This window comes from Ixodes scapularis, unplaced genomic scaffold, assembly GCF_016920785.2.
Source record: "Ixodes scapularis isolate PalLabHiFi unplaced genomic scaffold, ASM1692078v2 PGA_scaffold13__105_contigs__length_92229423, whole genome shotgun sequence".
Taxonomy (NCBI): domain Eukaryota; kingdom Metazoa; phylum Arthropoda; class Arachnida; order Ixodida; family Ixodidae; genus Ixodes; species Ixodes scapularis.
This window is the reverse complement of record NW_024609839.1, coordinates 33,502,648-33,527,417: the sequence shown is the minus strand read 5'-3', so window position 1 is coordinate 33,527,417 and position 24,770 is coordinate 33,502,648. Positions and strand designations below refer to the sequence as shown.

Below are 24,770 nucleotides of genomic sequence, written 5' to 3'. Positions count from 1 at the left end.
ATTTTGCATTAGTTAGAAAAATGTATATAAAATACCCGGGCTGCAAAAAACGTCCCGGTTTCTCAGCAGCTTTCTTCTCCGACTGACACGACTAGGGTCATTAAAGCAGCTGTCAAAGTAACGTCACAGCGACCAGTTTGTTCCCTCGGATCACTTCCTCAATTGTCATCAGGCTCCACTGAGGTGCCAAGAAAGGACCGTAAAACGTACTTTCCGCCCTTTTTTCATTTATTTTTAGGTTCCTTAAAACAGCCTACATCAGAGCGAGACAATATCGCAGATCTTCTCACGCCATATCAAGAGCTTGTGGTCTTTCGAATTTCCCAAACCAAGTCCATTTTCGGAATAACCATGCATGCTTTGCTCTTCTTGGCATACTACAGTTACTATTTCTAAATTCGAAATAGCTACTAAGAAAACGGCAAATAAGGGTTATGCCAAAGCCAACATTCAAAATTTTCCGCGTCTCCAGTGGGATGACGTCACGCCTTCTGTAACTTGAATAGGTCGAGCAGGCAGTCGAGAAAACTCTGCATTTTGCGCAATTTTGTTTTGTTTTGCAGGTGTAATCTCAACCAGCATTTATTCATGGTGTAATACGCCAAAACAAAAAGGAAGAAAACGAAGGAATAACTGGACAGGACGCGGCGTAACTTTCAACTGAATGGTTTATTTCGATGACACAATTAACAAAAAAAAAGCATAAAAGCAGGCACACTTGACAGAGCACAAAGATATGGTCTAGAAACACACACTCCTCAAATACCAGCGTCATTGGTTCTTCATATAGTAGAATTCTTTACCAGACAAGGACAAAGAGCGTGCGCTATAACATGAATTGTCATGGTAGGACTTAATCAGGAAAGCTTCGTGAATTTCTCTGGCCGTTTTTGCTTTGTAACGGCACAGGTGTCACCAAAGATGGGGCTGCACTTTCCAGAGTTGGGCCTACATTCGCAACGGTCACAGTGGTCTATTAGGTGGCCAGACGGGGACTGCCTAATCGCCAACGCATGCTCTCTGACCTTATCATTGATGCACCTCCCCATCTCGCCAAACGTACACCTTACCGCATGACAGGGGAATTTTGTGCGTGACGCTAGTGGCGCACTCGCGGAACTTACACCACAAAACATAACATTTTACACCACAAAACATCTTGTTACCCTTCGATTACCAGCTGTACTGACCCCATACAACGTCTGACATCACGTTTTCAAAGTTTCCCATACAGTCTCTCCAACCCAACTCGGAACTCCAAGCACTTTGCCAAAAAAAAAAAAAAAAAGATTAATTGTGGTCATTCGTTATTTCAGTTCCTAGTTAAGATGTGTCTACTAATACGCTGAACCGACTTTGAGGCAAATCAGGGTGACAATTAAAACTTCGCCGGAGCTCTTCACTCATTTTGAGAAGCAACAGCGTGGCCAACGACGTCCGCGCGATTCTGTAGGTAAGAAAATGGCGGCGGTCAAACGTCACCAGCGCACAATGTCACGTGATGCAAGCGGACAAATAAAGGCTGATTCGCACCTCTACGTTTGAGTGCAATCGATTGCATTGCGCTCGCTTGCAACCGCTAACAATCAGAGAACACCTGTTACACTGGCACCATCTATCGTCCCCCTCGGGGACGACCACGCTGCTTAAAAGGGTGTGGTGCAACAAAATACTCAAGAATAAACACATCCGACGTGCGTTTAGTTTTTCTCATTTTTACCCATCATTCCTTTAACGTGGGCTGGAAATAATTGTGACAATGAACGAGCGATAATTTCTCGTGAATAGTAAGTAGATTAGAGATCCAAAATAGCGCAAATCATTCAGTCTATTTATACGCAGTCCCAGGGCTCCCTTGTTGATGGCGCCAGACCGGTTCGGGAAAGAGCGTCGATATTCTGAGCGTAGGCACGAGTGTCACCCATCTTCGTCCTTCGGGCGGCCGTGATCGTATAGTGGTTAGTACCTTGCGTTGTGGCCGCAATAACCCAGGTTCGAATCCTGGTCACGGCAACTTTTTTTATTTTTTTTATTTTAGTTGAAAATGACGAAGTGTGATGCACGGCTAGAGAACAAACTGGCACGCTGGTGCCATCTACCCGGAGGCGGAGGTTTTACCAAGCTTTACGGTATGTGCGAGGTCAGAAGTATTCTGTATTTTCCACTCACACCCTCTTTTGGCTATCACTGTCAGTCAAGGCCTCCACTGCCGTACAACGGGAAAGGGAAAGATACGAAGGCGAGGAGGCCAAGCCCCTTCGCGCGAGCGGAACCCCGAACGGCCGGGCCTTTTTGGCCTTCCCGTGGCGACGGCGGCCGCGGGCCGCTGCACGACGGATGGACAGGCCCATAATCCACCTTCTTCCAAATATGTGCTGCCACCCAGACACGCGACTGGGTTCGAGGCTGTTCGACTTTTAAAACGTCAGCTACATGCTGTTTGCCCGTTGATCCGCTGTGACCTAGATACGGTTCTTCCCAACTTCACCCTTGTCCTCATCGGGGGTTATCTTCGGCCCGTGTCTATGAGAACTCGTCACAGGTTCAGTCGTCACAGGCAATCTCGTCATAGGTCAGGCACGTAGCCAGGATTTTCTTTCGGGGGGAAGGGAAGGGGGGGGGGGGGGGCGCCCATGACAAAATGCTATATGAGGGCAAGGGGGGAGAGGAGGTCCCAGGCTCCAGACTGGAACCGTACGCATTACAAGTAATCAAATTACTTGTAATCGATTACTTTTTGGAGTAATTTTGTAATCAGTTGATTACTTTTATTAGGCAGTAATCAGAAGAGTAATCTGATTACTTTTTGAAGTAATAAAAATTACTTCTATTCGTTACTATTTTTTCACGAAACACCCCCCCCCCCCCCCCCCCCCCCCGGCACATACTTTTTTTTCTGCAATGACAAAAATAAAATTTGCATCTTTTTTCGAGCAAAAAAATTGCAGATCTGTAGGAAACAACGTCCACCCCCTTTGTATGTATAGTTTCTGTGGAATGTCCTTTTTTTCGAACTGGGGCTGGGATAGGGAAGCCCCAGGAAAGCCCCAGGGCGTGACAAAGGCCATTCAGGGCGAAGTTTGAGTGATATTGTAGTGAGTGTTTGAAGTTTGAGGGAGCAGAATGTATCTTTGTAAGTCCTTCATTCATACTAGCCCCCTCACGCACACACACACAGAAATAAAAGAAAATCTTGCTTACGGTACCTACTCGCAGCCCATAGGAGAACCAGAACCGAAGAATGTCTAAAACGGATGCAAAATATAACCAAGTCAGTTCAGATACACGTCGAGATCCCGTATTTCCCCTACGTAGTCTTTGTGACAAGCAAGGTTTCAAGGTTGGAAGTAGTTCATTGTTATGAGCGCTAGAGATAAAAGTTTTGACACAATAAAGTAATCGGAAAAGTAACGGTTACTTCCTAAAGTAATGTCCAATTACTTTTGCCGTCAAGTAATGAAGTAATCTAATCGAATACGTTTTTAGCCAAGAGTAATAGTAATTGTAATCGATTACTTTTTTATTAACGTCTACAAGACTGGCAGTAATCACAAGAGTAATCTGATTACTTTTTGAAGTAATAAAATTACCTGTAACCGTTACAACTTGCCCACGGGACCCCCCCCCCCCCCCCTTTTTTTCCGGTCACAGGCCTTTTTTTTACGAAATGGCAAAAATAAAATTTGCTTTTTTTTTTTAACGGAAAAAAGAAAGATTCTTGCGGAGCTGTAGGAAACGAGGTCAATCTCTTTCTATGTACAGTTTCTGTGGAATGTCCGTTTATTTTTTTTTTTTCGAGCTGGGACTGGGAGTGGGAAGCCCCAGGGAAGCACAGTGCGTGACAAAGGCCATTCAGGGCGAAGTTTGAGGAAGCGGAATGTAGCTTTGTGAATCCTTCGTTCAAACTAGCCCCCTCACGTACACACACACAGAAATTAAAAAAATCAAAAAATCCTGCTTAGGTACCTACTCGCAGCCCGTAGGAGAACCAGAACCGAAGAATGCCTAAAGCGGATGCAAAAGGCAGTTGAAATATTTTCCCATTTCCCCTACGTGGTCTTTGTGACAAGCAATGTTTCGAGTGGAGAAGTGGTCGGAGCGATCTCTTCCGCTAATGGATACTACACATGATCGGTTTCAAATCCTAGAGCAGCTCTTTTGTATAACATGCGAGCTCATCCACATGTGAATAATAAAATGAGCGACGCAAACTTTGATTGACAACCCTTCCTCAAGCTTAACAAGATCTAGAACCCCCTCTGCTCCCCCCCCCCCCCCCCCCCCGCACACACACACTGGCGAACGCCCAAATCATTAAATGTCTTCAAACGAATTCTATGCTTGTGTCCGCATTGTGAAGGTGCAACGACCACGAAGAGGAAGCCAGTTTTTCTTCTTGAATACTTGTGCAAATGTGAAATATAGGTTTAAAGTAGTTCATTGTTATGAGCGCTAAAGATATGTCTTCACACAATAAAGTAATCGGAAAAGTAACGATTACTTCTTTAAGTAATGTCCAATTTTTTCTTCCGTCGAGTAATCAAGTAATCTAATCGAATACTTTCTAGCCAAGAGTAATAGTAATTGTAATCGATTACTTTTTTTTAGTAACGTGTACAAGAAGCTGGTTCAGCAAAATAAACTTCGGGGGGGGGGGGGGCCATGCCCCCCCCCCCCTTCCCCCTGGCTACGTGCCTGTCACAGGCGAACCCGTCCGGTAGGCCAACTCGTCACAGGGCATCTCGTACGAGGAATTCTGGTCGTGCCGGAATACTCGTCACGCGAAACACTCGTATTAGGACTTCGTTTTTTAAGCAGCGTCGCGAGTGTCTTGGGTTTTGTAATAGGATTAGTCAACGTCTAAAACAGTAAGATCCACCATTTGAGTTGCAAGCAAAATAATTATAATGGCATGTGCGTTCCCGGACATCTTACGCCGACTTGAAATAACGCAGCGAATAAATTGATATGCTCGTGATCATACTCTAATTTATACACTGAGAAACAAAAACCACAGGTCAGGCGTAGACCTTTGAGGAATAACTCTTGTCGCATGAGCCCTCGTTTTCATAGCACGCGAAACAACTTCTGCGTGTGCGTGCGTGCGTGAGGGCATGCGTCCGTCCTTGCGTGTGTGTGTGTTTATAATGATTATTGTATCAACAATTAGGCTTGATGTTAGGATGCTAAGCTGGGCCATATTACATATTAAAAGGTACATCATGGAACCAAATCTGTCTTCATTGAACTTAGCAGATTATACAAATGTCTCGGATTTAGAAATGAATATTTCTTACAACATTTCAGGGTGTGCTGAATGGGGAAATGATTTACGGAAATGATTTTGAATACCAAGAAACATCCGGCATCACGTAGAATTTTTTATGCGAAAGGCAGCTTTATTATATTTAGTTTAAAAAAAGCGCGTAAAGTAGTAAGGAAGCAGGTACAAAAACGACAACCAAAGGAAGAGCGCACTTTCACTATCCTGCTTATAAAACAAAAAAAAAAAAAACAAGTTCACCGCGCGCTTTTTTTATATGCTTTGTTGTACTTGCGCCACAGTAGAGTGGTCTGTTGGATCCCCAAAATAAGTATGGGTGCCACTAACAGTCACAATACTAACGGTCTCAATAAAAGTTATTGATTGCCTTGCAGTAGTTTTTATACCAACATTCCCAATAAATATACAGAGCTGCATTTTCTACTAGTTGTATGCGAATTTCTTTGTACATTGTCACGACAATGTCTGGTACAACAGCACTGAAGTCACGTACGTTAAGCGTTCCTTGGCTTCAAACCCCTCTCCTAAGCGAAGTCTTCCCGCGTATTTCTAAGCCGGGTTCAGATTAATTTTGTTGGTAAAAGCACAGTAGAATTAATTCCGGGCGTTGCGGGTACTCTTGCGTGTTAACCCTGTTCACCTCAAAACACAGATGACTTTGTGATCAGTGTTCCGGCGACGAGCGGATCCCCGTGTCGAGTGTTCCATGACGAAATGACCCAGAACGAGAAGCCCGGTGTGATCAGTAATCAGTAAAGTAAAAAGGTCATTTCATGGTCCCTTTAATAAAGCTTGGACTTGGGTTTGGCTAGCTGGTTGTACATCGGGGAAAAATGAAATGCGAACAGAGGAGCGCGTGACTCGCGGTACAGGCTGCGCCGCCCGGAAGTGAGCCTAGGGGCGAGGCTGAGTGCAACGTTACTGGAGCAAGATCAGTTTCACAGCTCCGCCTGCGACGTGGGCTCAGTGGTGGTCGCGAGAACTAGCAGCGCTGCAGTCGAGTCTTGCCTCCGGATTGTCCAGCCAGCCAAGCTTGAATAGCAATACTTGAGCTTGGGCGAGTTGGTGATTCATACTAACACTTCACAGCGCAAGGAAACAGACGTAAACGAAAATAAATTTCAAACACTCACAATGCGCCGACTCTGATCTCTGTGGTGTATTACACTTCACCTTCATCATCATCTTTTTTTTTTTTTTTTTTTCTATTATACACATGGAAGGGGAAAAAAGGAAGAAAAGAAAAAAAAGTAGCTGTCAACGCAGAGGTAGCAGACAACGCGCGAGACAAGGAAGCAAGATCCGACTGCAGCGCCGTTAGTTCTCGTGACCGCCACCTGGGCCACTCGCCTCTGGAGGCGAGAATACAAGGAGGTTATAAGTACTAGGAGGGGGCACGTTGCAATAGTGGTGAAGCCTATACATAAAAAGTTTAAACGATATTGTACCCAACGTGACCGCAGATCTCTCTGGCGATTGGTGCGCATGACATGTCACCTGCGAGAGGGATGGTTCATTGTAGAATTCCTATACTTCGTCTCATCCTACGATGGACCAAAGGCCAAAGCCACGAGCCGCCAGGTCCAATCACGTTCCACGCTAAACTATGACACGCTTAGCATTGGTTAGGTTTGGACGAATAATGCTCCGAATCCTAAAACGCTGCGTCATTTTTATAGCTTCGACACTGCAATGAGCCAGTAAGCCATGGCTTTCTTTGCAATGTGAAATTGTTGAGTCACTCATTTCTGGTTCCGAACCACTGTCAACCCATCCCCATCAGTGATCTGAGACGTGGGCACCGATACGTGCTTCGAAGCGAAATACTCACAATGTCTAAGTGGCTCGTGATTGGATCTGACGGTTCATAGCTTCTGCTTTTAGTCCATCCGGGAGTTTTATCAGATCGAAGGCTAGACGAAGTCTAGCTACGGTCACGTGATGTGATCACGTTGGCATGGTAAGTGAGAAGAATAAGGAGGAAAATGAGAAAGAGGCGAGGCGTCAAGGGAGCATGGCTTGTGGAGGCTACACGGCTGACGCCATGCTCTCTCCTAGAGTTCCTGTATACACGAACTCATCTCTGTGACGTCACGGCGCGGTGGTGGCGCGTCGGTCGCACTTCCGGTCTAGGGCTGTGGGCAGAAGTCCCCATGCCAGACGTGTATTCCTGCATTGTTTTGAAAGGAACCAGCCAAAAACCTGTCTTCTCGTCAAAACGCCGCGACTGGGGCCGTACCAAAAGTGTCGAGAAAGGTTTGCAGGTTAGTTTTCACGTGCTCGGTACGTCCAAGAATCTGGATATGTGCCGTGAAAAGGGAAAAGCAGACGCCGTCGGACAACGATTGCTTGGGCGAGAAGCATTTTGGGTTGAATTCACGGATACTTGTGGTCATCAGATTTATATGTTTTGTTTCAACATGAACGCCAGAAAACTGTCAAGTTGTGCGGACCACCTGTGGACTACGTTCAGTGCGTCTTCAAGTTCAAACGGCCGCCTGATCGTTCGAACTGTCGTCTGCTCTTTCAAGCGTTTCTGCTTGTCGTCTGCTCTCTTAGACGACGCCGGTCCGTAGACCAAATGTTGGCCCGGTACTTGCGATAAGAAGTGAGTGCTGGCCTCAAAAGACTTAAATTTGAAGGTTGGTGAGCAGGCTCGATGTAAACAGTAGATACAAAGAGATGTTGGTCATTGTTACCAGTGACCAACACCGACTTGTTATGCCTAATTCAGTTGGTCCGATTCTGCTTGCGATTTTCAGTATCGTCGTCGACCATCTCAGCTACGGTTCACGCTTTTGCAGCCCGAGCGGCGTCGCAACTGAAAATTCCGAGCGAAATCTCATCATGCGAATAGTGCTTTAGCGTACAATCTGCGGCGTCCACGCGGAATGAATCGCCACATGTCACATTATTCACGCGAAGGTTTGCGGTGTAACGAGCCTCGGTAATTTCGCTGACGCCGCTCGAGATAGTCAGACATTGCCAGGAAGACGTAGAACCAACAATTCGAACGCGAAAAAGGGCAGGGGGACTCACAACGACGCCGACAACATCGCATTTCAATGGTTTGTTTATGGGCGACGGCGAGCTTTTTGCCCACACCCCCATCGCGCATGCGCGGCGCCGGTGGCGTCCGCTAGGGGCGCTCCGGGCGCTCCGGTTTGTTTGTAAACATGAGTTGGTGTATAGGCTCCCTACGGGAGCCAGAGTTGCGCATTTGTTTTCCCCGCGCCGCCACGTTGCTATTCGCCGAGATCCATCACGTAAGGAGCAAAGCATCCGGTGGCGTGCAAGAAAGCCACTTTTACGGTCGCTCCGCCGACGTTTCTCTTGCCCCGGCGTATGTTTCCCTGCTTTCCGCCTCCTTTTCCCCCTCTCCTGTTTTCCATGCGCGGCGGCGCGCGCGGCGCCGCTATTCGCCGAATTTAGTCATGTGAGGAGCAAAGCATCCAGCTCGTGCGGGAAAGCCGGCGCTACGGCCGCGCACCGAGGCTGAATGCGCAACTCTGCTACCGTAGGTAGCTATTAGCCCCGAGAGCGAACACAAGCGTCGCTGCGGTCGCCGCGCCCTGTTTCGGTGAGGTGTACCGTGACGTCAGGGGGAGGACTCCGCTCCGCGATCTCGCATCGGCTCGCTTCCCAGCACCGGTTTCCTGGTTTGGCGTTGTGTGCCGCATGCTCTTCGAGGTGCTGGGCTTCGTTTACTCGGTGTACAAGACGTTGAGTTAGGCAGATATTGACGTGCTTCCGTACATTTTATAAGCCTGCTTGTCCCTTTTACCTTTAAAGTTGGGTTACAAATCCCGAAAGCTATCGGCGGAGGCGATTCCGCCGATGAGCCTCCCCGTCCGTCCACACGACACAAGGCAATCTTGCGAGGGGTCGGTGAAGGCGGTGGCGCAAGTGTTTCAGACGCTGGAATTCTGTTCCTTGCATGTTCGTGATTTAGGACGATATTACATCCCGCTTTCAAAGCATTTGAAGTGGCATTTATATCATGGGCCTTTGAGTGGTCGGCAAATTAGCTCGCGACCCCGACTCTGCGCTGCCACTCTCCATGCGCTGATTCGCAGATGTTTTGAAAGCCCTGCGTCTGATGATCTTTGAAGTGCTCGTGGAACAGGGTTGTTTTACATAAATGTAGCTTCTTCGTGAATTAATTGAATGGTTTATACACGTATTCAGTCATATTTCTTAGAAGATGCAGAATTACTGGAAATTAGTTTGCATGGTAGCAGCAAGAACGGCCGGATTGCCCCCAGTTGCCTGTAGGATATGTATTGAACTGCCCAAAATATGCACAGCAATAGTGTCGTAATTTAGAATGTTTATAATTTTTTCTGACATTCTTTATTCCAGACTTGGGTATTCGGAAAATACACAGTTTAGACTGAATTGTCATTTCAAATTAAAAGAGACACTGCTGCAGGTCTCCAAAAGCTTCCTCAGCCTCCAAACTCCCTACAGCTGGGCTCTCTGACAACAGAGGAAAGCAGGAGTAAAAGCAAGCATTCGAACGTTTGTTTAGTGGTAGAAGCAGCACTAGTAGCAGAAAATGTGGAGCATGTGAAGGGCAACAGTCTGCGTGAGAAAAGCTTCTGGTATTTTAGCTTCAGACAATTCGATTTAAGTAAAATCTAAATTTTAGGGCTTAAGGGACTAATAACGAGCTAGACACCTTCGCTTACGTTTGTTATACATTACTTGAGGGTTTATATAAACAAGTCCACAGACCCGTGTAGTCCATTGAAATATTATCCGAATCCAGCAAAGGTCAAATGCGAGCAATGTATGTAATAAATGTTCCTTGTTTTTTTTTTTTTTTACTTTGCCCTTGCACTTGGGTTGTCTTACTTGTGATTCTCTCCCCATGGCCCAGACTGTATTTAACATGTTGCTCGAGCAGCATGCAGCTTTTTTGCTTCGGCTATCTTGCTTAAAAACAGAGATACAAAAGAAATAGTATACATAACCTGCCAAGTCATTCAGACCATCAGCAGCATTTATTGCGCGAGACGTAAATCTATAGTGATGCTCCTGCGATTGTGGCCATATTTCTTTATTTTCATATACCAGCTGTGATTCATGCGTTGCCTGCCCTGTCAAATATGCTTAAAATGTTGGTTGAAGTTTCGCCTGTAGCTACAGGCCATACCTCAATAAAGGCACATATAAAAATTTACACTTCCTACGAAAAAGACGCCAAAACAAATTAAACAGAAACGAGCGCGCCGACAGCTAGCGTCGTCACAGCCTCCACAGGGCGAGCGGGGCGAGTCGGGGAAAAATTCTCTCCTCGCCGTGACGTCACCCCGGTTCGCCGTAAGGGGGCGCCACGCGAACTTCTCGGGGCTCTCCTACCCTTCTATTCTCCTTGCGAGAGCTGCGAAACTGAGCTTGCTCCAGTAACGTTGGCTGTGTGGCCTACCTCACACGGCGCTTCCCAAGCTTCGGCATTGCGCCTCTCGGTACGCTGAAAGCTATCCCCGCTATCTCTGCTCGCTCGACGCTTGCGGCGCGAGGAAGCTCGTCCCTGGTATGGCAGCTAGAGCGCGCGCTGGCTCGCGCGCTCTAGCTGCTACTACGCAGCACACATAAAGGCTCCTTAGCTGCTACTATTAGCGGCGAGATGTTTCGGTGGCGCCCTCGCTTGGTTACCTTTCGTGCCGTCATTACCTTGCGAGCAACCAGTTCGATGGTGTTTGTAATGAGCATGGTGAAAGCCTGAAATCATAGCGCTCTCAAAGCAACACTGCCAACACCGTCAAAATTGAAGTTCTTTCATACCTCTTATTTGCGTCGATGAGAAATCCTTTGCTGACGTATAGTCAGCATTCGGCCAATTGTGGAGGGCCGACCACAACGACGCTTTCGATCACTAACGTCGCCAATACTCCGTTTCACCTTATGCTGTACCGCAGAGAAGGCTAGAAGCGCGAGCTCAAAGCGTTGGGAGCTGCTCTTAACGCACGAGAGCTTGTGCCACCGAGATGTGCCCCGGAGCAAGTAGCTCGTGCTTGTAGGCTTTCCTCTGGTACGTCATAAGGTCAAACAGTATTAGCGAAGTGCGCGACCGAAAACGCCGCTGCGGTTGGCCAAACCATGGGCATATGTGCATTGTCAGGTTCTCAACTTCGACGGTGTTAGTTTCGGATTGCGATGGCTCCTAGCTTCCACTGTGCTCTTTTAAACAGACCACCGAACTCGTCGTCGCACCTGATGGTAAGTAGCCGGGATAACAACTGGTGACGTCACGGCAAGGCAAATCCCAATCGTGACGTCACGGATGGAAACCATAAGAGGGCGCCACCGAAACATTTTGGCGCTAATAGCGGCGAGCTTTCTCGCGCCTCGCGCTCCTCAAGCTTCGGCGCAATGCCGAAGCTCGGCACGTAGGCCACACACCCTCGGCCTCTAGACTCACTTCCAGGTGGCGCAGCCAGTACCACGAGCCACGCGCTCCTCTGTTCGCATTTCATTTTCCCCCATTGTACATAGCTCAATGTGCTGCGCGGCGAAGTTCTACAGAACACACGCGTGACCAGAAAATGAAAAGAAAATTTTCATTTTCTGTTCACGCGTAAGTTCTGTAGAACTTCGCAGTGCAGCATATTTAGCTAGCTCATGCGATGCTCGGGTTCAATCTATGAGCCGCAATGAAATATCGTCACTGGGACATACTGCGATCCCCCATCTACGTCACCAGGTTTTGCGAAGGAGGAAATAAAAGAAACCACTCGCTTTTGTTCTTGAAGTGACATCGCATTGCGTGCGAGAGTACTTGGGTCCCACTTGTGCCAATAAGCTGCTGTAAAGTAAAAAAAAAAAAGTAAAACATTTCAAGCGAATATTGTTGCACGGCCTCTTTAAGACAAATGATTATCTGATTCCGTTTTCACTGCGAGAGGAAGAAAGCAAGAAAACAAAATGGAACAAACGAACGGAAAAGTGAATAAAACGACCCAGTTTCTGAGCAGCTTTTTCAGTGGTACGAGTTTCCTCTATCCCCGTCCCCCGACAACCGTGATCGTATAGTGGTTAGTACCTTGCGTTGTGGCTGCAATAACCCAGGTTCGAATCCTGGTCACGGCAATTTTTTTTTATTTGTGTGTGTGTGTGTGTGTGTTTCAAATTATTTTATCGATATAATTTTTTTTTTGAATCGACACACAAACCGCCGGATGATAAAAGATTATTCTATGCACTTATCCACGTGCCTCCATTCAAATATACACAAAAGCCTGATAGATTCCACTAATGTGGTTTATTGAATTCTGTAACCGGTTGAAGCTTACTTGGTTCATGATGCTTACGGAAATGACCAGTACAAGTGGTATGCTCCGCTCCGAACAAAGCTTATCCCTTGTTCCGCAAGGCAAACCAGGCGCGGAGAAACAACAACGTAAACGGTTGTGGCACAGCTCACCAGTCATACTGCGCCCCGTGCGACAAAGAGGTGGTGTACCACGTTCCGCTAACTTGCGGCCGAAAGTAGATTGGGCACACCGGGCGATGCATTAATGATCGCATGAGAGAGCATACGTCATACAAAAGGTAGTCTGCAAACAGGAGTCACCGCAATATCCCTGGTTCGAATGCCTCCCAAGTTTTCTTCCTTAACTTATTGCCACGCGGCATTCTAGGCACGGATCTCACGGTGACTCGCGTTCGAATCTCTATTCAGACGGTCTTTTGTGGGATGTATAAGTGGTGTGACCCCAACTTAACAGCCCAGGTTTGAGGCCGACGTTTTATTGCCAAGAATAAAAGATGGGGAGAAACAAAGCTGGTAGTAAAAACAACAACAACAAAAAATATCGTTGATGTATAACATTTTCTAATCGCCACACTAAGCAACTTAATATTTTCCCAAAATCTGACTGGTTCGCGATAATAAAAAAAGAGGTAAATAGAAAAAGTTTTCCTCAGTGGGACGAGCTTTCTCTACCTCTTCAGAATCGTGATCGTATAGTGGTCAGAACCTTGCGTTGCTTTGGCCGGATTAACTAAGGTTCGAATCCTGGTTACACCAACTCTTTTTTGTTTTATCTGTTCTATACATGAATTGAGCTTTGTTACGTCACGGTGTGGTGGTGGCGCGTCGGGCGCACTTCCGGTCTGGATCTGTGGGCGGAAGTCACCAGAAATCACCATACGGGACGTGCATTCCTGTGCTCTTTTGGAAGAAACCATGCAAAAACCCGCTTTCTCGTCGAAACGCCGTGGCTGGGACTGTACCAAAAGAGTCGGGAAAGTTTTGAAGATCAGTTTTCATGTGTTTTCTGCCTGCTCGGTTCGTCCGAGAACGTGGATAGGTGCCGTGAAACAGGACAACCAGACGCCGTCGGATCATGATTGCTGATGCTGAAAGCACTTTGGGTTGAATTCACGCATACTTGTGGTCGTCAGATTTATTGGTTTTGTTCCAACATGAAGGCGGGAAAACCACCAAGGTACACGGACCGCCTGCGGACTACGTTCAGTGCGCCTTCAAGTTAAAACGGCCGCCTGATCGCTCGAACTGTTGTCTGCTCTTTAAAACGTTTCTGCTTGTTGTCGTCTGCTTGTTCAAACGACAACGTCCGGTAGACGGTTCGTTGACCCGATAATTCCGATCAGAAGTAAGTGCAGGCCTCAAAAGACTTCTAAGTTTGAAGGTTTGTTGGGGTAAGTAGGATCGGTGTAAACAGAAGATACAAGGAGATGTTGATAATTGTTACCCGTGGCCATCACCGACTTGTTATGCCTGATTCACTTGGTCGGATTCTGCTCGCGATTTCTAATATCGACGTCTGCCATCTCAGCTACGGTTCACAATTTTGCAGCCCGAGCGTTGTCGCGACTGAAAATAGCGAGCAGAATCTGATCATGCGAATCAGGCTTTAGCGTCCATTCTTGCGGCGTCCAGGTGGAATAAATCGCCGGATATGTCACATTATTCACGCGAAATTTTGTGGTGTAACGAGCCTCGTTAATTTTGCTTAAGCCGCTAAAGTAGTCGGACATTGCCAGGAAGACGTAGAATCAACAATTTCAACGCAAAAAAGAACACGGGGACTCACACCGACGCCGACAAAATCGTATTCCAATGGTTTGTCTATCGGCGACGGCGAGCTTCTTGCCCACACTCCATCGCGGATGCGCGGCGCCGGTGGTGTCCACTAGGGGCGCTCCGGTTTGTTTGTAAATATGAGTTGGTGTATAAGCGAACTTGGGATACGGATATGAGTGAATGGATAACAAAGAGAACCCACATAATAGTCACGGTAGTGGTCGCACCTAAGGTCACTCTATACTGGGAAGGTATAACGCCACTCATTGTTCCAAAATTCCTGCGCCGAAACCTTCTCGCGGCCTACAAAATAGACGCTTTGCACAACGCCCAAATTACAGCCGTTTTTGCTGACTTTTTACGGAGAAGCTGAGCTACTGAAGTGCACGTTGAGGAGCCTCCACAATGGCATATGCTGAGGAAAAGGGCAAAGGATAACCCAGAATGGCAAGACCCCTCCTGCTGTGTATAATGATAAAGTGAAGTAAACGGAATAAGAGAAAACAAAAACAGAAGATCGGGTATGGCGGCGCTCATGCACACCTGCTACAAAGTCGATAGTTTTATTTCCGACGTTAACAAAGCTTACCTGCCTGAAAAAAAAAAATTGCACGTTTGGGCACAACGTAAGACGGTACTTAGCATACACCTTAAGAAGGCATATCGCTAACCTCATCTGTGTCTACTAATGAATTGAACCGAGTTGGAGCCAAATCAGCGTGAAAATTAAAATTTCGCCGGAGCTCTTCGTTGATTTTGTGGCCAACGACATCCGCGCGACTGTAGCTAAGAAAATGGCAGCGGTCAGACGTGACTAGATAACGATGTCAGGTGATGAGAGCGGAAAAATAAAAACTGATTGGCACCTCTGCGTTAAAGTGTAATCGAATGCATTGCGCTCGGTTGTAACCGCTTACACCCTGTTACACTGGCACCACCTATCGTCCCCCTCGGGGACGACCACGCTGATTCAAAAGGGTCTATTGAAAGAAAATACTAAATACGTAACACATCCGACGTGCGTATACATTTCCTAATTTGTTTTCTTCGGATACTTTTTCTTAATATGGGTTGCAAAGAATTCTGACAACGTAACGAGCGACAATTTCTCGTGACTATAGTAAGTAGATTAGATCTCGCAAATAGCGCAAAACCTTCAGTCTATTTACACGCAGTCCCAGGACTCCCTTGTCGACGGCCCCAGACCGGTTCGAGAAAGAGCGCCGATATTCTGAGCGCAGGCACGAGTTTCGTCCACCCCCGTCCCCCGGACAGCCGTGATCGTATAGTGGTTAGTACCTTGCGTTGTGGCCGCAATAACCCAGGTTCGAATCCTGGTCACGGCAGGCTTTTTTTGGGGGGGATCCTAAATTGTTTTGTCTTTAGCTGGCCCGAACACATTTGGTCACCTGCCTCCGCTCAAGAAGATGTAACCCAAAAATTCCAAATGCATGGCTTATTTTTTTTTTTTTTTTAACTCGAACGTGTTGACGTCGCTTAAACGTTTTAGAATGCACGTGTCTCTCACTGCCGAAGTTTTCTATGGCAAACCGACATAAGTGAATTGTATGGTTGCCACCAAGAACGAATAAATAAAAGGGATCGTACGGTAATTTTTTTTTCTTTCAGGAAATAATTAAATTTTGTGTCATTTCTCCTAGAAATATGATCTGCACAAGATCCGAATTTTGAATCCACCGCCGTACGAATAATTCAATTTTAAACAGAGCACACGTGCTTAGTATACACCTGCAATACACAGAGCGTTTTTGTTGGCAACAACGGAAGCTCTGATGTAACATCAGGCACAGAGAGCCATTTCAGCTCTTGAGTGCTGTCTCAGTAAAATAACTTCGTTCTAAGACAAGATTTACGGTATTGACGGAAGCTCAATTCTTCGACGATGATCTCTGTGCGCACCATCAACCATGTTGACCCAAACCGGGAATAAGTCAATGCCCGCGACTCTGACGTGATTTCGTCTGATGTGACGTCCCGACACGACCAGCCATGGATACTTGAAAAATTTTGCGTGAAGTTTCGTATTGATATTCATAACTGGTTTAGCGAATATATAGGCGCCCTTTAATGAAATGAATATCACTATATTCAGACCCTCTCTTTGCAACCAGCGCAAACACTTATTAACTTCCGGATATGACGGGGCAATCCCTTCAATTTATCAGGCATATAGTATCTGAGCCGTAATTGCTACGAAAAAAAAACGAAAACTAACGGCCCAGATTTGAAGTAGGCATGCGATTGGCCAAGAACCATAGATCGGGCAGAAAATGGAGCCAGTTGTAAAACATTTATTTCTTTAATTTGTCTCTCGTTGCGGTGGGCCAACTCAGCAATTTTGCATTTCCCCCTAATTCGACAGGGACATAATTTGTGGCAATCGAGAAAACGGTCTATATAATAAACTAAAAAAAAAAAAAACAGCGTAGTTCCCAAGACGTGTTTTCCTCAGCGGCACGAGTTTCCTCTACCTCCGTCCTCCGGACAGCCGTGATCGTATAGTGGTTAGTACCTTGCGTTGTGGCCGCAATAACCCAGGTTCGAATCCTGGTCACGGCAGCATTTTTATGTTTATACTTTTTTTTAATTTTAAGTGAAAATGTTGAAGTATGGTGTACGGCGAAAGAACACACTGGCACGCTGGCGGCGCCATCTATCCGGAGACCCTGCAACAGCATTTACTAGAGCGAAGGATTTTACCAAGTATCAGGGTATTCGCGAGGTCAGATGTACGTATTGCCTAGAACCACTAAATAATATCCCTAAGACAATTTGAAGGCGAAAGCGCAAGCGCCGATGCATACAAACATGATTTACTCGTTCAGTCATCTCTCTTAATGCGCTGAGTCATCTCTCTTACTGCGCTGAGTCATCCTTCTCAAAGTGCTGAGTCATCATCTTGATTCGCATGGTCATCCACTGAGTGGTCACGTAAACGTTTTGGTATCTTTCATGTCTCCGACGTGTTTTCGCTTGACTTTGAAGGTCGACTGAACGATGAGACGTCGGAGTAACAATACTTCAGCCGTCATGGTGGCCGGTTATCTCAAGCTTTATCTGAAAGCGCAGGAAATGCTTTTCCGTCTACCAAAAATATTAAAACGCTTCTCGACAGAGCAAAATCATGTATTCCGACGGGCGGAGGCACGTTGCACTATACCCTTCATTTGTAGCAAGGCATGTAGTTGGGCTAGTTGGTGCATGTCGAATGACACAAAAACAGCGCAAAATAAACGTGGGAAAAGAACGAGAAGTAAAGGGACACATCGCTGGTTTTCTTCTTGTTCTCGTCCCTCGTTTATTACGCGTTTTTTTTTTTCCCTCGTTCCTTATCTGTAGCTTGCAGACAGACCCCTGGACGCCGCATGCAGGTTACTCGTATGAGGTCTGTTTCACCGAACGATGACGTGTACCACGATTCGTCCGAGCCAATCCAAAACCACGTGAGTGTCGCGTGGACTTCGGGTCCACCTGACACATTTGCAGTGCTGAATTGACCGAAATGGCCCGTAGCTTCCGCTGGGTGAATCCTAACTTCAAACGGTATATAGTTCAAAGCTTTTGTGGGTGTCCACCCTGCGCAGTAGTTTATTTATTTACTTATTTACCCTCAAGGCCCCGAAGGGCATTACAGAGGGGAGTGGGGGGCTGGAGGTGACAAAGCTACAGTTGTTGATGCAAAAATAATTAATGCGCGCTTGTTCCGACATAATTCGACGTCAGCGCGTTGGTGAAATTCAATAGAAACGGAAAGAAGAAACATAAGGACGGACAGAACAGCACCTCTTTCGGCATACAATGTTATAACAGTAATACCAACTAGTAAATGGTGAATCAAAACTAACGAACAGGCCATTTTTAAAATTGATAATACTGGCTATGGAATCTATGTCAGCGGAAAGTCGATTCCAATCAGATCTAGTGCGAGGAGCAAAGGAGTTATATAATAAGTGTTAGTTTTGTAGTTGGGGATACTGACTTTGTACTGGTGATCTACGCGGGAGGAAACATAACTAGGTGGAATTAGAAGTTCACGGCGCATGAAAGGGTCATTGTGGTAAATCTTATGAAATAAAGTCGGGCGGAATATGCGTCTACGGTTAATTAGTGTGGGTAAACCAAGGCTATTTTCATTGAAGTAACGCTGGATGAACGATGGTGATTACACTGTATAAAACGTGCTGCGCGATTTTGATCTGATTGTAATGTTGCAATGATAGTGTTATAACCGGGGTCCCAGATAGAACATGCATATTCAAGCTTACGTACTAAAGTAGTATATAAGAGGAGCTTTAGTGACACTGGTGACTGTGAGAAATTTCGTTTGAGATATCCAAACATGCGATTGGCGTTGTTAGTTACGTAGTTAGTGTGAGTTTCCCAGGAAGGATCAGAAGTTGTGTAAACACCTAACTATTTTTATGAGGACACAGACTGAAACGGAGTGTCGTGAATGTAGTAATTCGAGCACATGTTAGTATTACGGGAAACTCTCATTGATTTACATTTATAAAGGTTCAGTTGCATCAACCACTTGTCGCACCAGTTAGATACAGAGTTAAGATCAGATTGGAAAACAGAGACGTCCGAGTTATTTGTTATTTCTCTATATAGTACACAATCATCAGCAAATAAACTAATATTAGAGTAGATACATTCAGACAGATCATTAATATAGACGAGGAAAGGTAGCGGACCTAAAACTGAACCCTGGGGAACTCCAGTACGTGAATCTTTTTCCAGTTGCCTATTGTGAACGTGTTTTATCCTTTTTTTTTTTTTAGGGCTGTGCGACCAGCAGTTTGATCTATGGTTCGCTCCAGTGTGTTGTGGGATCCCTATCTTATGTTGGCCTAGTCATTTGCCTGGAAGTATGCAAGCAATAGGTCGCACCGCTCGCGTACCGACCGCACGGTAAACACCTTTTTGGGCTCGACGGCGTCGCCAACGTTCTTGGCTGCCAACATCCATATTTCTGGGTGCTCGAAAAGGTTCGTCGCGTTGATTTCTTTGAGGAGGTTGTGGGTCGCCTGTCAATACCGCCCGATCAGGCCGAGTTCCACTCGCTCCGAGGAAGTCACACGAGAAAGCGCTACCATTGAGAAAAGGTTTTATCTGGACTTAAGTTCAGAGTCCGAAGCGCTCTCAAACTCAACTGTTTATAGGCTTTTGGAAGAGTGTTACCGTTGCCTACCGCGGACACGGTAACGCTCTTCCAGAAGCCTATAAACAGTTGCGTTTGAGAGCGCTTAGGTGTGTTTGACCAGTATGACTGCGTTGCGGCTGCGAAAAACCAGGACATCCCTGCTTCGTATGTCACGTGCCAAGATACTCTTTGAATTGAATGCCACGCCTCATACGAAGTATAGATGTGCAAGTGACTCGCTTCCGTTTCTTGACACAGCGCAGTCAAACGCACTAAAACGCAACTGCGTGTATGGGCGTTTAAACAACCTATTACGCATGGCATTAATTCTTACTGTTCTTCAGAATCTGGTTTCGCCAGCACTTGCAGGCATCAATATTTTCCCCGTGTCATCAAAGAACACGACCGCTGTCACATAAAACCAAAATATTCGTTTGTAGGTAGGTAAGTACTTATTTGTGCTCGTAAGCACAGGCGCCACAGAGATGCACGTAGCCCGTACAATAAATGCCGGAGAGGCCCGTATAAGGGGTATACAGTGCGATATAATCTGAGGCACTGATAATGCACGATGAGGCATCACGAAGGAGGGGTCTAAGTTGGTCGCAGGTGTGTGGCAGCTTCGCGACAAAGCTGCGGAACCTCAGGTCGGTAACTAATGGGCACGTTTGTTATTCTTTTTGGCAACGTTCAAAAAGTGCCGACCAACGGAACCATCAATTTTAATTCTGTTGTGTCTATGTTTATACAGCGGGAAGTTAGCCAGCTCTGAGGGCATCTGGCGTCTTCGTTGGAGATGAAACCAAGTGCAGTGTATCGCGGCTAGTCTGACGTCTTTAACGTGCACCACGCAATAGTGATACATGACAGCACGCCGGTACGATGCTCATCCAGATTGAAACGGACAGAGGCGGTGGACTGAATCCACGATCAGTGTGCTTTACAGCGCGAGCTTTCGCTACACGTGCTACCGATCCACGAGCAACGAGACATCGCGATCGAATTCGAGCTTGAGAGAAAAACAACAACAGGAACAGCAAGAAAATCTCCGGTTTCAGGCATTTAGTACTAGTGTCACCATCTCGTTTAACAAGTTGGAAAGAAAATGAACAGGGTGATTTTATTTACGCAAAGACGCAAATACAACAATATTTTGCTTTCTCGTCATGGTCTTAAAATTAAGATTAGAGGCACCCCTAGTACGTACGGCCAAGCGTTTTGTCACGTTTGTCTTCTAAATAATTGTATTTTCAGAAATGCCTCAAAACGCGCTAAAAACAGTGAAAACGGTCATATTTCTGGACTTTATTACAAATCTCCAGCGCTACAAAGTAAAAATCCAAGGGCCGTACAACCTTCATTACGTTATCATAAGTAACCTTCAAAAGAATGAATACCATCGTGCATTTCTGAAACTCAGGTTTGTGTAGCGAAATTTGCCCATTGAGTAACGAGCGGTTGAATCCTTCATAAAACCAACGATTATCTGATTCTGTTTTCACTACGAGAGAACGAAAGCAAGAAACAAAATAGAACAAACGGACGCGAAAATAAATAGAACGACCTAGTTTCTGAGCACCTCTTTGAATACTACGAGTTTCCTTCACCTCCGTCCCCCGGACAGCCGTGATCGTATAGTGGTTAGTACCTTGCGTTGTGGCCGCAATAACCCAGGTTCGAATCCTGGTCACGGCAGGCTTTTTTTTTTTTTTTTTTGTACTCCCAATTTTTATTTTTTTGTTTCTTTTTTCGAATCACTACACAAACCGCCGGATGATAGAATATTATCCTATACGTGCCTCCCCTCAATAAGACACGAGAACCTGATAGATTCCAATTATATGGTATTGTTAACTTTTGTAACGGGCTGAAGTTGGGTTTGTTCATATCGATGCTTGCAGAAATGGTCAGTACAAGTGGTATGCTTTGTACCGAACAAAGCTTATTCCATGTGTATGCTTATCTCCCTTCTTCGTTGTGTGTACTATTATTATTCCGTTCAGATGGTCATCTCCGTAAGGTTTATTAAACTTTGTCATACAATTACAACGTATTTCATTTATTTAGCTTGATGACCCGTGTCCGGGTATTACACAAGGGTGGGTAAATTAAAAGACACTTGTTTTGACACAAAAATAAAAATCGGAAAAAGAAAAAAAATATGGTACAAATGTTAAATGGCAATAACCAGTTAACAAATCACTATACAAATTTATAACTCGCTCATTTCATAAAAAAAAAAAACAGTGGCAAGCTCGCAAAACTTAGATGTGTTAATTTCTAGTTCAATATCGTTGGGTAATGAATTCCAATCATCAATAGCAATAGGTAGCATGGCATTTGCGAAAAACAACGATGAAGAGCCGATGAATTTGTATTTACACACATTGTCAACCCCAGCGGAAATTCGATCTGGGGCGCTGAGAAGGGCTATTTTCATCTGCGGATTGTGATAATATATATATTATGAACAAGGGCAAGTGGGGAGAGATTTCAGCGAAGGGAAAGTGTTTCGAGATCAGATCGATTACGAAGTGAAGTAATACTAGTGTAGGAGGAGGAGTCGGAGTGAATGTACCTTAATTAGTGCTCTGTTTGGAATTTTTTCTACTTTGTTACAGAGATAATTTTGAAATAGTGACCAAATCGATGATGCTTATTTCATTTGGGAACGAACGAGAGTTGTGTAGGCTAGCCTTTTAATTTCGGGCGAACAGAGTCTGAGGTTACGCTTTAAGTATCCAAGTGTGCGGTTGGCTTTTAGGACAACTTCGTTAACGTGGTTGTTCCATGCGAGATCGCTGGTGAGGAGAAGTCCTAAGTGCTTATATGATGTTCAGTGACCCATGTTATTGATACCTAGTTGGTAAGAAAAAAGTGAAAGCCGTTTACAACTCCCTGTAACACCGAATTAGAGCGCAGCTCTTGAGGAGGAGGAGGGAAGGGTACTGGTGGGGTGGGGGGGGTGAAGTGACCTGGGGGGTCACGTGACCTTGGGGGTCACGCGACCTTGGGAGGTCACGTGACGATGCCGATGATGTCATCAGTGACGTCACTGATGACGTCATCCGTGATGATGACGATGACGATGCGGATGCCGGTGGCGTCATCAGTGACGTCACTGATGACGTCATCAGTGATGACGATGACGATGCGGATGCCGGTGAGGTCATCAGTGACGTCACTGATGACGTCATCAGTGACGATGACGATGCGGACTCCGATGACGTCATCAGCGATGATGACGATGACGATGTGGATGTCGGTGACGTCATCAGTGACGTCACTGATGACGTAATCCGGGATGATGACGATGACGATGCGGATGCCGGTGACGTCATCAGTGACGTAACTGATGACGTCATAAGTGATGATGACGATGCGGATGCCGGTGAGGTCATCAGTGACGTCACTGATGACGTCACCAGTGATGATGACGATGACGATGCGGATGCCGGTTACGTCATCAGTGACGATGTCATCGGGGAGGTCACGTGACCCTGGGGGTGGTCACGTGACCTTGGAAGGGGGTCATGTGACCGGGGGTCACGTGACTGGGTGTCACGTGACCTTGGGGTCACGTGACCCTGGAGGAGGGGTCACGTGACCTCTGAGGGTCACGTGACCTTGGGGGCCACGTGACCTTGGGATGACCTTGGGGGTCGCGTGACCTTGGGGTGACCTTGGTTACGCCGACGCCGACGGCGACGCCGACGCCGACGCCGACGCCGCTCAAGCCGGGAACGGGCCCCTAAGAGCTGCGCTCTAAAATTAGACGAGGTGGTTCGACGAGTGAATGTTAGTAAATTGTACTTTTAGAGCGCAGCTCTTAGGGGCCCGTTCCCGGCTTAAGCGGCGTCGGCGTCGGCGTCGGCGTAACCAAGGTCACCCCAAGGTCACCCGACCCCCCAAGTTCATCCCAAGGTCACGTGACCCCCACGGTCACTCCAAGGTCACGTGACCCCCCACGGTCACTCCAAGGTCACGTGACCCCCAAGGTCACGTGACCCCCCTCGAAGTCACGTGACCCCCCCCTCCCCCCGAGGTCACGTGACACCCCCGAGGTCACGTGACCTCCCCGATGACGCCATCGTCACTGATGACGTCACTGGCATCCGCATCGTCATCGTCATCATCACTGATGACGTCATCAGTGACGTCACTGATGACCTCACCGACATCCGCATCGTCATCGTCATCAGCACTGATGATGTCATCAGTGACGTCAACGATGACGTCACCGGCATCCGCATGGTCATCGTCATAATCACGGATGACCTCACCGGCATCCGCATCGTCATTGTCACCAGCACTGATGACGTCATCCGTGACGTCAACGATGACGTCACCGGCATCCGCATCGTCATCGTCATCATCACGGATGACGTCATCAGTGACGTCACTGATGACCTCACCGACATCCGCATCGTCGTCGTCATCAGCACTGATGACGTCATCAGGGACGTTAACGATGACGTCACCGGCATTCGCATCGTCATCGTCATCACCACGGATGACGTCATCAGTGACGTCAGTGATGACGTCAGCGACATCCGCATCGCCATCGTCATCATCGCTGATGACGTCATCGGAGTCCGCATCGTCATCGTCACTGATGGCGTCATCAGTGACGTCACTGATGACATCATCGGCATCGTCACGTGACCTCCAAGGTCACGTGACCCCCCAAGGTCACGTGACCCCCCCCCCCAGGTCACTTCACCCCCCCCCCCAGTACCCTTCCCTCCTCCTCCTCAAGAGCTGCGCTCTAATTCGGTGTTACAGGGAATTGTAAACGGCTTTCACTTTTTTCATGTTTAGGCTCATCGGCCAACCGTTCCACCACTGTTTAATTATATTGAGGTCATTTTGAAGTATTATATGGTCATCTGGTGTTTTGATGGCTCTGTAAATGACGCAGTCATCTGCAAAGAGACGCACGGGGGGATGATAGAAGCTTTGTTAAGTTATTGATGTATGCTAAGAATAATAATGGGCCTAGTAGGATTCCCTGTGGGACGCCTGAGGTGACAGAGGACCTGCATGCCATTTTGTTATTGATGACTGTATAATGCGTACGATTTGTGAGGAACTCTCTGATCCAGTCTATTATGTTTGGAGAAAGTTTAAGGTAAGATAGCTTTTTAATGAGGCGTTGATGAGGTACCCTATCAACTGCTTTCGTGAAATCGATGAATATGGCGTCAGTTTGGAGTTTGTTATCTAGGTTAGAAAAGAGGTCATGTGTAAAGTGTAACAGCTGG

At 46.6% G+C, this 24,770-nt stretch overlaps 1 protein-coding gene and 4 non-coding genes across 5 annotated transcripts in view; all 5 read left to right on the top strand.

Moving 5' to 3' along the window:
- LOC115324476 (transforming growth factor-beta-induced protein ig-h3-like) overlaps positions 1-24,770 on the top strand; it is a 147,467-nt gene that overhangs the window by 99,787 nt on the left and 22,910 nt on the right. The gene's annotated exons all lie outside the window — the stretch shown is intronic.
- On the top strand, positions 1,942-2,013 carry Trnah-gug. The gene has a single exon. It is a non-coding gene; the product is annotated as a tRNA-His (tRNA).
- Positions 15,614-15,685, top strand: Trnah-gug. Its single transcript has one exon. It is a non-coding gene; the product is annotated as a tRNA-His (tRNA).
- On the top strand, positions 16,848-16,919 carry Trnah-gug. The gene has a single exon. It is a non-coding gene; the product is annotated as a tRNA-His (tRNA).
- Positions 21,130-21,201, top strand: Trnah-gug. The gene has a single exon. It is a non-coding gene; the product is annotated as a tRNA-His (tRNA).